The sequence below is a fragment of the Pongo abelii genome, chromosome 1, assembly GCF_028885655.2.
Source record: "Pongo abelii isolate AG06213 chromosome 1, NHGRI_mPonAbe1-v2.0_pri, whole genome shotgun sequence".
NCBI lineage: Eukaryota > Metazoa > Chordata > Mammalia > Primates > Hominidae > Pongo > Pongo abelii.
The window spans coordinates 91,668,369-91,679,217 of record NC_071985.2 but is presented as its reverse complement, the minus strand read 5'-3'; positions in this window follow the sequence as shown (position 1 = coordinate 91,679,217).

Below are 10,849 nucleotides of genomic sequence, written 5' to 3'. Positions count from 1 at the left end.
ACCGTGTGCCAGCTGAAGCAGGGGTGAGGCATTGCCTCTCTCGGGAAGCGCAAGGGGTCAGGGAGTTCCCTTTCCAGGGGTGACAGGTGGCACCTGGAAAATCGGGCAACTCCCACCCAAATACTGTGCTTTTCCGACGGGCTTAGGAAACGGTGCCCCAGGAGAGTATAGCCCGCACCTGGCTCAGAGGGTCCTATGCCCACGGAGTCTCCCTGCTTGCTAGCACAGCAGTCTGAGATCAAACAGCAAGTCTGCAGCGAGGCTGGGGGAGGGGCGCCCTCCATTGCCCAGGCTCGCTTAGGTAAACAAAGCAGCCTGGAAGCTTGAACTGGGTGGAGCCCACCACAGCTCAAGGAGGCCTGCCTGCCTCTGTAGGCTCCACCTCTGGGGGCAGGGCACAGACAAACAAAAAGACAGCAGTAACCTCTGCAGACTTAAATGTCCCTGTCTGATAGCTTTGAGGAGAGCAGTGGTTCTCCCAGCACACAGCTGGAGATCTGAGAACGGGCTGACTGCCTCAAGTGGGTCCCTGACCCCTGACCCCCAAGCAGCTTAACTGGGAGGAATCCCCCAGCAGGGGCAGACTGACACCTCACACGGCCGGCCAGGTACTCCAACAGACCTGCAGCTGAGGGTACTGTCTGTTAGAAGGAAAACTAACAGAAAGGACATCCACATCAAAAACCCATCTGTACATCACCATCATCAAACACCAAAAGTAGCTAAAACCACAAAGATGGGGAAAAAACAGAGCAGAAAAACTGGAAACTCTAAAAAGCAGAGTACTTCTCCTCCTCCAAAGGAACGCAGTTCCTCACCAGCAACGGAACAAAACTGGATGGAGAATGACTTTGACAAGCTGAGAGAAGAAGGCTTCAGATGATCAAATTACTCTGAGCTACGGGAGGATATTCAAACCAAAGGCAAAGAAGTTGAAAACTTTGAAAAAAATTTAGAAGAATGTATAACTAGAATAACCAAAACAGGGAAGTGCTTAAAGGAGCTGATGGAGCTGAAAACCAAGGCTCGAGAACTACGTGAAGAATGCAGAAGCCTCAGGAGCCGATGCGATCAAATGGAAGAAAGGGTATCAGCCCTGGAAGATGAAATGAATGAAATGAAGCGAGAAGGGAAGTTTAGAGAAAAAAGAATGAAAAGAAACAAGCAAAGCCTCCAAGAAATGTGGGACTATGTGAAAAGACCAAATCTACGTCTGATTGGTGTACCTGAAAGTGACGGGGAGAATGGAAACAAGTTGGAAAGCACTCTGCAGGATATTATCCAGGAGAACTTCCCCAATCTAGTGAGGCAGGCCAACATTCAGATTCAGGAAATACAGAGAATGCCACAAAGATACTCCTCGAGAAGAGCAACTCCAAGACACATAATTGTCAGATTCACCAAAGTTGAAATGAAGGAAAAAATGTTAAGGGCAGCCAGAGAGAAAGGTCGGGTTACCATCAAAGGGAAGCCCATCAGACTAACAGCAGATCTTTCGACAGAAACCCTACAAGCCAGAAGAGAGTGGGGGCCAATAGTCAACATTCTTAAAGAAAAGAATTTTCAACCCAGAATTTCATATCCTGCCAAACTAAGCTTCATAAGTGAAGGAGAAATAAAATACTTTACAGACAAGCAAATGCTGAGAGATTTTGTCACCATCAGGCCTGCCCTAAAAGAGCTCCTGAAGGAAGCGATAAACATGGAAAGGAACAACTGGTACCAGCCACTGCAAAATCATACCAAAATGTAAAGACCATCGAGAATAGGAAGAGACTACATCAACTAACGAGCAAAATAACCAGCTAACATCATAATGACAGGATCAAATTCACACATAACAATTTTAACTTTAAATGTAAATGGACTAAATGCTCCAATTAAAAGACACAGAGTGGCAAATTGGATCAAGACTCAAGACCCATCAGTGTGCTGTATTCAGGAAACCCATCTCACATGCAGAGACACACATAGGCTCAAAATAAAAGGATGGAGGAAGATCTACCAAGCAAATGGAAAACAAAAAAAGGCAGGGGTTGCAATCCTAGTCTCTGATAAAACAGACTTTAAACCAACAAAGATCAAAAGAGACAAAGAAAGCCATTACATAATGGTAAAGGGATCAATTCAACAAGAAGAGCTAACTATCCTAAATATATATGCACCCAATACAGGAGCACCCAGATTCATAAAGCAAGTCCTGAGTGACCTACAAAGAGACTTAGACTCCCACACATTAATAATGGGAGACTTTAACACCCCATTGTCAACATTAGACAGATCAATGAGACAGAAAGTCAACAAGGATACCCAGGAATTGAACTCAGCTCTGCACCAAGCAGACCTAATAGACATCTACAGAACTCTCCACCCCAAATCAACAGAATATACATTTTTTTCAGCACCACACCACACCTATTCCAAAATTGACCATATACTTGGAAGTAAAGCTCTCCTCAATAAATGTAAAAGATCAGAAATTATAACAAACTATCTCTCAGATCACAGTGCAATCAAGCTAGAACTCAGGATTAAGAATCTCACTCAAAACTGCTCAACTACATGGAAACTGAACAACCTGCTCCTGAATGACTACTGGGTACATAACGAAATGAAGGCAGAAACAAAGATGTTCTTTGAAACCAACGAGAACCAAGACACAACATACCAGAATCTCTGGGATGCATTCAAAGCAGTGTGTAGAGGGAAATTTATAGCACTAAATGCCCACAAGAGAAAGCAGGAAAGATCCAAAATTGACACCCTAACATCACAATTAAAAGAACTAGAAAAGCAAGAGCAAACACATTCAAAAGCTAGCAGAAGGCAAGAAATAACTAAAATCAGAGCAGAACTGAAGGAAATAGAGACACAAAAAACCCTTCAAAAAATTAATTAATCCAGAAGCTGGTTTTTTGAAAAGACCAACAAAATTGATAGACCGCTAGCAAGATTAATAAAGAAAAAAAGAGAGAAGAATCAAATAGATGCAACAAAAAATGATAAAGGGGATATCACCACCGATCCCACAGAAATACAAACTACCATCAGAGAATATTACAAACACCTCTACGCAAATTAACTAGAAAATCTAGAACAAATGGATAAATTCCTCAACACATACACCCTCCCAAGACTAAACCAGGAAGAAGTTGAATCTCTGAATAGACCGATAACAGGAGCTGAAATTGTGGCAATAATCAATAGCTTACCAACCAAAAAAAGTCAAGGATCAGATGGGTTCACAGCCGAATTCTACCAGAGGTACAAGGAGGAGTTGGTACCATTCCTTCTGAAACTATTCCAATCAATAGAAAAAGAGGGAATCCTCCCTAACTCATTTTATGAGGCCAGCATCATCCTGATACCAAAGCCTGGCAGAGACACAACCAAAAAAGAGAATTTTAGACCAATATCCTTGATGAACATTGATGCAAAAATCCTCAATAAAATACTGGCAAACAGAATCCAGCAGCACATCAAAAAGCTTATCCACCATGATCAAGTGGGCTTCATCCCTGGGATGCAAGGCTGGTTCAATATATGCAAATCAATAAATGTAATCCAGCATATAAACAGAACTAAAGACAAAAACCACATGATTATCTCAATAGATGCAGAAAAGGCCTTTGACAAAATTCAACACCACTTCATGCTAAAAACTCTCAATAAATTAGGTATTGATGGGATGTATCTCAAAATAATAAGAGCTATTTATGACAAACCCACAGCCAATATCATACTGAATGGGCAAAAACTGGAAGCATTCCCTTTGAAAACTGGCACAAGACAGGGATGCCCTCTCTCACCACTTCTATTCAACATAGTGTTGGAAGTTCTGGCCAGGGCAATTAGGCAGGAGAAGGAAATAATGGGTATTCAATTAGGAAAAGAGGAAGTCAAATTGTCCCTGTTTGCAGATGACATGATAGTATATCTAGAAAACCCCATTGTCTCAGCCCAAAATCTCCTTAAGCTGATAAGCAACTTCAGCAAAGTCTCAGGATACAAAATCAATGTACAAAAATCACAAGCATTCTTATACATCAATAATAGGCAAACAGAGAGCCAAATCATGAGTGAACTCCCATTCACGATTGCTTCAAAGAGAATAAAATACCTAGGAATCCAACTTACAAGGGATGTGAAGGACCTCTTCAAGGAGAACTACAAACCACTGCTCAAGGAAATAAAAGAGGATACAAATAAATGGAAGAACATTCCATGCTCATGGGTAGGAAGAATCAATATCATGAAAATGGCCATCCTTCCCAAGGTAATTTACAGATTCAATGCCATCCCCATCAAGCTACCAATGACTTTCTTCACAGAATTGGAAAAAACTACTTTAAAGTTCATATGGAACCAAAAAAGAGCCCGCATCGCCATGTCAATCCTAAGCCAAAAGAACAAAGATGGAGGCATCATGCTACCTGACTTCAAACTATACTACAAGGCTACAGTAACCAAAACAGCATGGTACGGGTACCAAAACAGAGATATGGATCAATGGAACAGAACAGAGCCATCAGAAATAATGCCACATATCTACAAGTATCTGATCTTTGACAAAGCTGACAAAAACAAGAAATGGGGAAAGGATTCCGTATTTAATAAATGGTGCTGGGAAAACTGGCTAGCCATATGTAGAAAGCTGAAACTGGATCCCTTCCTTACACCTTATACAAAAATCAATTCAAGATGGATTAAAGACTTAAATGTTAGACCTAAAACCATAAAAACCCTAGAAGAAAACCTAGGCATTACCATTCAGGACATAGGCATGGGCAATGACTTCATGTCTAAAACACCAAAAGCAATGGCAACAAAAGCCAAAATTGACAAATGGGATCTAACTAAACTAAAGAGCTTCTGCACAGCAAAGGAAACTACCATCAGAGTGAACAGGCAACCTACAAAATGGGAGAAAATTTTCGCAACCTACTCATCTGACAAAGGGCTAATATCCAGAATCTACAATGAACTCCAACAAATTTACAAGAAAAAAACAAACAACCCCATCAAAAAGTGGGCATAGGACATGAACAGACACTTCTCAAAAGAAGACATTTATGCAGCCAAAAAACACATGAAAAAATGCTCACCATCACTGGCCATCAGAGAAATGCAAATCAAAACCACAATGAGATACCATCTCATACCCGTTAGAATGGCAATCATTAAAAAGTCAGGAAACAACAGGTGCTGGAGAGGATGTGGAGAAATAGGAGCACTTTTACACTGTTGGTGGGACTCTAAACTAGTTCAACCCTTGTGGAAGTCAGTGTGGCGATTCCTCAGGGATCTAGAACTAGAAATTCCATTCGACCCAGCCATCCCATTACTGGGTATATACCCAAAGGACTATAAATCATGCTGCTGTAAAGATACATGCACACATATGTTTATTGCAGCATTATTCACAATAGCAAAGACTTGGAACCAACCCAAATGTCCAACAATGATAGACTGGATTAAGAAAATGTGGCACATATACACCATGGAATACTATGCAGCCATAAAAAATGATGAGTTTATATCCTTTGTAGGGACATGGATGAAATTGGAAATCATCATTCTCAGTAAACTATCACAAGAACAAAAAACCAAACACCGCATATTCTCACTCATAGGTGGAAATTGAACAATGAGAACACATGGACACAGGAAGGGGAACATCACACTTCGGGGACTGTTGTGGGGTGGGGGGAGGGGGGAGGGATAGCATTGGGAGATATACCTAATGCTAGATGACGATTTGGTGGGTGCAGCGCACCAGCATGGCACATGTATACATATGTAACTTACCTGCACATTGCTCAGATGTACCATAAAACCTAAAGTATAATAATAATAATAATAATAATAATAATAATAATAATAAAAAAGTGAGCAAAGGACATGAATAGACCCTTTTCAAAAGAAGATATACATGGGACCAACAAGCATATGAAAAAAAATGCTCAATATCACTAATAATTAGAGAAATGCAAATCAAAACCACAGTGAGAAACCATCTCATACCAGTCAGAATGGCTATTTTTAAAAAGTCAAAAAATAACAGATGCTTATTTTTTGGGGAAAGATAAGAATGCTTATACACTGCTGGTAGTAGTGTATAAGGGTATGCTTATACACTGCTGGTAGTAGTGTATAAGGGAATGCTTATACACTGCTGGTAGTAGTGTATAAGGGAATGCTTATACACTGCTGGTAGTAGTGTATAAGGGAATGCTTATACACTGCTGGTTGTAGTGTATAAGGGAATGCTTATACACTGCTGGTAGTAGTGTAAATTAGTTCAGTCATTGTGAAATGTTCTGTGACAATTCCTCCAAGAACTTAAAACAGAATTACCATTTGACCCAGCAATCCCATTTTTGGGTACATACCCAAAGGAATATACATCCCTCTACCATAAAGGCATGCATTCATATGTTCACTGCAGCACTATTCACAAAATAGCAAAAGCATGGAATCAACCTAAACGTTCATCAATGGTAGACTGGGTAGAGAAAATGTTGTACATATACACCATAAAATACTACACAGCCATAAAAAGAATAATGTGTATTGTGCAGCATTATTGCCTCAATAACTAGAGGCCATTATTCTAAGCAAACTGACACAGGAAAAGAAACCAAATACCACCACTTGTAAGTGGGAGCCAAACAATGAGAAGACATGGACCCAAAGAGGGGAACAACAGATATCAGGACCTACTTGAGGGTGAAGGTTGGGAGAAAGGAGAAGATTAAAAAAAAAAAAACCTATTACATATCATGCTAATTACCTGGGTGATGAAATAATCTGCACATTAAATCCCCAGGACACACAGTTTACCTATATAACAAACATGTACACCTTCCCCTGAACCTAAAATAAACATTTTTTTAAAAACATACTTTTTATTAACAGAAATTAATATGATTAAAGATGGAAACTTTGAAAGAAATGACTGTATTTTATTTGGTTTTGATAATTAAGAAAAGAGAGAAATAAAAATGAAAGCTCAATTTTAATTATTCAATTTAGGTGAATTTTGTGCATGCTCAATTGTATTTAGTTTAGTTCAACCAACATTTATTGATCATCTTAATTTATGTCAGGAAATTGATGACACAAAGAAGATGAATAATTAATGATCACTCTAGTCACTGATGTTTCAATACACAGAGGGCACACAAGCAAGTGAAAAGAAAATTTTAACAAAATGCAGTAAGTGCTAAGACATACGAACATGTAGAGTATTACAGAGGCACCCAAAGGTGACCTGTGATAGGTATGGAAAGTTTCCAAAGGAAGAGTGAGCTTTAATATAATCATCTGAAGAAAATGTGGACAGCAAAGTAGAAAATGTATGAGGGGAATTTCAGGATGAGAGAAGATGATTAAATCTACTAAGTCATGAAATAATAATGTGTGAAATAACATTATGTGTTAGAGATATGGAGAAATTAAACTGTCAGTTGTTATAGTAGGACAAGAAGAGAAAAGACAGAGACTAGCAAGAAATGAGACTAGAGAAATAAAGTTATACCAGGTTATGAAGGTCGTTGAGTACCAAACAAAGAATCACTTTATCCAATGAGCAATGCATGTAATGCTGGAGAATTTAAAGAAGTGAAATTAAGTGATCCATGAGCTAGTTAGAATAATTTCAGCCTCAGGCAACATAAATTCTTAAGTTAAATGATTTAAAAAGCAAGAAATTTACAAGAAGATTTTTTACTTGGGGAGAGAGGAGGGATGCTAGTTAATTCATTGATTCAATAATATCTTCCATGAAACATTTCTTCTGCTGTACTCAATTCAACTGCCTCAGCTCTTTCCAAATGAAAACACAAGGATAGTTAGAACAAATAACAAGCTATTTCTTCTAGCTCATGTCCTTTGCCTAGCAAAGAAATTTTTTTTAGATATTTTCCTACTGCAGGCGTCTATTCAGGCACCAGTGGCTAAAACTGGGTCACATATCTATTTTTAATCAAGTGCTGAAAAAGGACTTAGTCTCCCTGATTGACTTAAGCAAACAATCATCCATTTCCTGGAGCTTAAAAACACCAGCATTCCACAAATATTTAGATAACTAATACTTGAGATGGAAGGGTGCATTGTGTGAGCAAAATATAAATAGACAATCACAGAATATGCTATCATCTAATTTTTGCAATATACTTCTTGAAATGGTGCAGGGTAGATTTTAGAACTTTGGGCTGGAAAAAAGGAGGTGAGTTAGAACACTAATGGTCCTAGCAAGAGATAGTGAGAACTTGAACCAGAAAAGTGGGAAATAAATATTTGGGAAATATTTATGAGATAAAATCATTATTTGAGTCAGCAGTTTGTGCATTGTCTGGTGGAGAACCAACAGAGGGTATCACTACAAAAGTTAGTTTCTAAAAAAGGGCATGTATTAGTCCATCTTCATCCTACTGATAAAGGCATACCTGAGACTGGGCCTTTTACAAAAAAAAAAAGAAGTTTATTGGACTTACAGTTCTACATGGCTGGGGTGGGCCTCACAATCATAGCCGAAGGTAAGGAAGAGCAAGTCACACCTTACGTGGATGGCAGCAGGCAAAGAGAGAGCTTATGCAGGGCAACTCCCATTTTTTAAAAACCATCAGATCTTGTGAGACCTATTTACTATTATGAGAATAGCATGGGAAAGACCTACCCCTATAATTCATTCTTCTCCCACTGGGTCTCTCCCTCAACATGGGAATTGTGGGAGCTACAAGATGAGATTTGGGTGGGGACACAGAGCCAAACCATATCATTCTACCCCTGGCCCCTCCCAAATCTCATATCTTCACATTTCAAAACCCATCATGCCTTCCCAACAGTCCCCCAAAGTCATTAACTCAAAAGTCCATAGTCCAAAGTCTCATCCAAGACAAGGCAAGCCCCTTCCACCTATAAGCCTGTAAAATCAAAAGCAAGTTAGTTACTTCCTATATACAATGGGGATACAGGCACTGGGAAAATACAACCATCTCAAGTGGGAGAAATTGGCCAAAACAAAGGAGCTACAGGCCCCATGCAAGTCCAAAATCCAGTGGGGCAGTCAAATCTTAAAGCTTCAAAATGATCTCCTTTGACTCTGTCTCACATCCAGGTCACATTGATGCAAGAGGTAGGTTCCCATAGTTTTGGGCAGCTCCACCCCTGTGGTTTTGCAGGGAACAGCCTCCCTCCTGACTGCCTTCACAGGCTGGCGTTGAGTGTCTGTGGCTTTTCCAGTTGCATGGTGCAAGCTATCAGCGTATGTACCATTGTGGGGTCTGGAGGATGATGGCCCTCTTCTCATAGCTCCATTAGGTAGTGCCCTGGCAGGGACTCTGTGTAGGGGCTCCAACCCCACGTTTCCCTTCTGCACTGCCCTAGCAGAGGTTCTCCATTAGGACTCCGCCTCTACAGCAAACTTCTGCCTGGACATCCAGTAGTTTCCATATGTCTTCTGAAATCTAGGCAGAGGTTCCCAAACCTCAGTTCTTGACTTCTCTGCACTCTCAGGCTCAACAGCATGTGGAAGCTGCCAAGGCTTGAGGTTTGCCCTCTCTGAAGCCATGGTGCAAGCTCTACAGTAGCCCCCTTCAGCCACTGCTGAAGTGGCTGGGATGTAGGGCACTAAGTCACTAGGCTGCACACAGCACAGGGACCCTGGGCCTGGCCCATGAAACCACTTTTTCCTCTTACACCTCCAGGCCTGTGATGGGACAGGCTGCTACACACGTCCTGGACATGCCCTGGAGATATTTTCCCCATTGTCTTCATGATTAACATTTAGCTCCTCCTTACTTATGCAAATTTCTGCAGCTGGCATGAATTTCTCCTCAGAAAATGGGATTTCTTTTCTATTGTATTATTAGGCTGCAAATTTTCCAAATTTTTATGCTCTGTTTCCCTTTTAAAACTGAATGCCTTTAACAGCACTCAAGTCACATCTTGAATGCTTTCCTGCTTAGAAATTTCTTCCATCAGATATCCTAAATCATCTCTCTCAAGCTCTAAGACACACATCTCTAGGTCAGGGGCAAAATGCTGCCAGTCTTTTTGCTAAAACATAACAAGAGTCACCTTTGCTCCAGTTCCCAACAAGTCCCTCATCTCCATCTGAGACCACCACAGCCTGGATCTTATTGTTTCTGTCACTATCAGCATTTTTGTCAAAGCCATTCAACAAGTCTCTAGAAAGTTCCAAACTTTCCCACATTTTCTTGTCTTCTTCTGAGCCTTCCAAACTGTTCCAACCTCTACCTGTTACACAGTTTTAAAGTTGCTTCCACATTTTCTGGTATCTTTTCAGCAATGCCCTACTCCTGGTACCAATTTACTTTATTAGTCTGTTTTCATGCTGTTGATAAAGATATACCCAAGACTGGGCATTTTACAAAAGAAAGAAGCTTATTGGACTTAATGTTCCACATGGCTGGGGAAGCCTCACAATCATGGTGGAAGGCAAGGAGGAGCAAGTCACATCTTACATGGATGGCAGCAGGCAAAGAGAGAGCTTGCTCAGGGCAACTCCCATTTTTTAAAAACTATTTTAAAACTACCGGCTCTCATGAGAACCATTTACTATCATGAGAACAGCACGGGAAAGACATGCCCCCATAATTCATTCATCTTCCACCAGGTCCCTTCCACAACACGTGGGAATTATGGGAGCTACAAGATGGGATTTGGGTGGGAACACAGAGCCAAACTATATCAGGGCAGAAAGCTGTCCTGAAACATGGTAACTCCTGTCATGAGCTCTTTTGGTTCCCAAATACTGAAGTGGGGTACCTGACGAGGTTTCCTTGTGTTCCTCTTTACCCTTTACCTTAAGACCTGCTCGAAG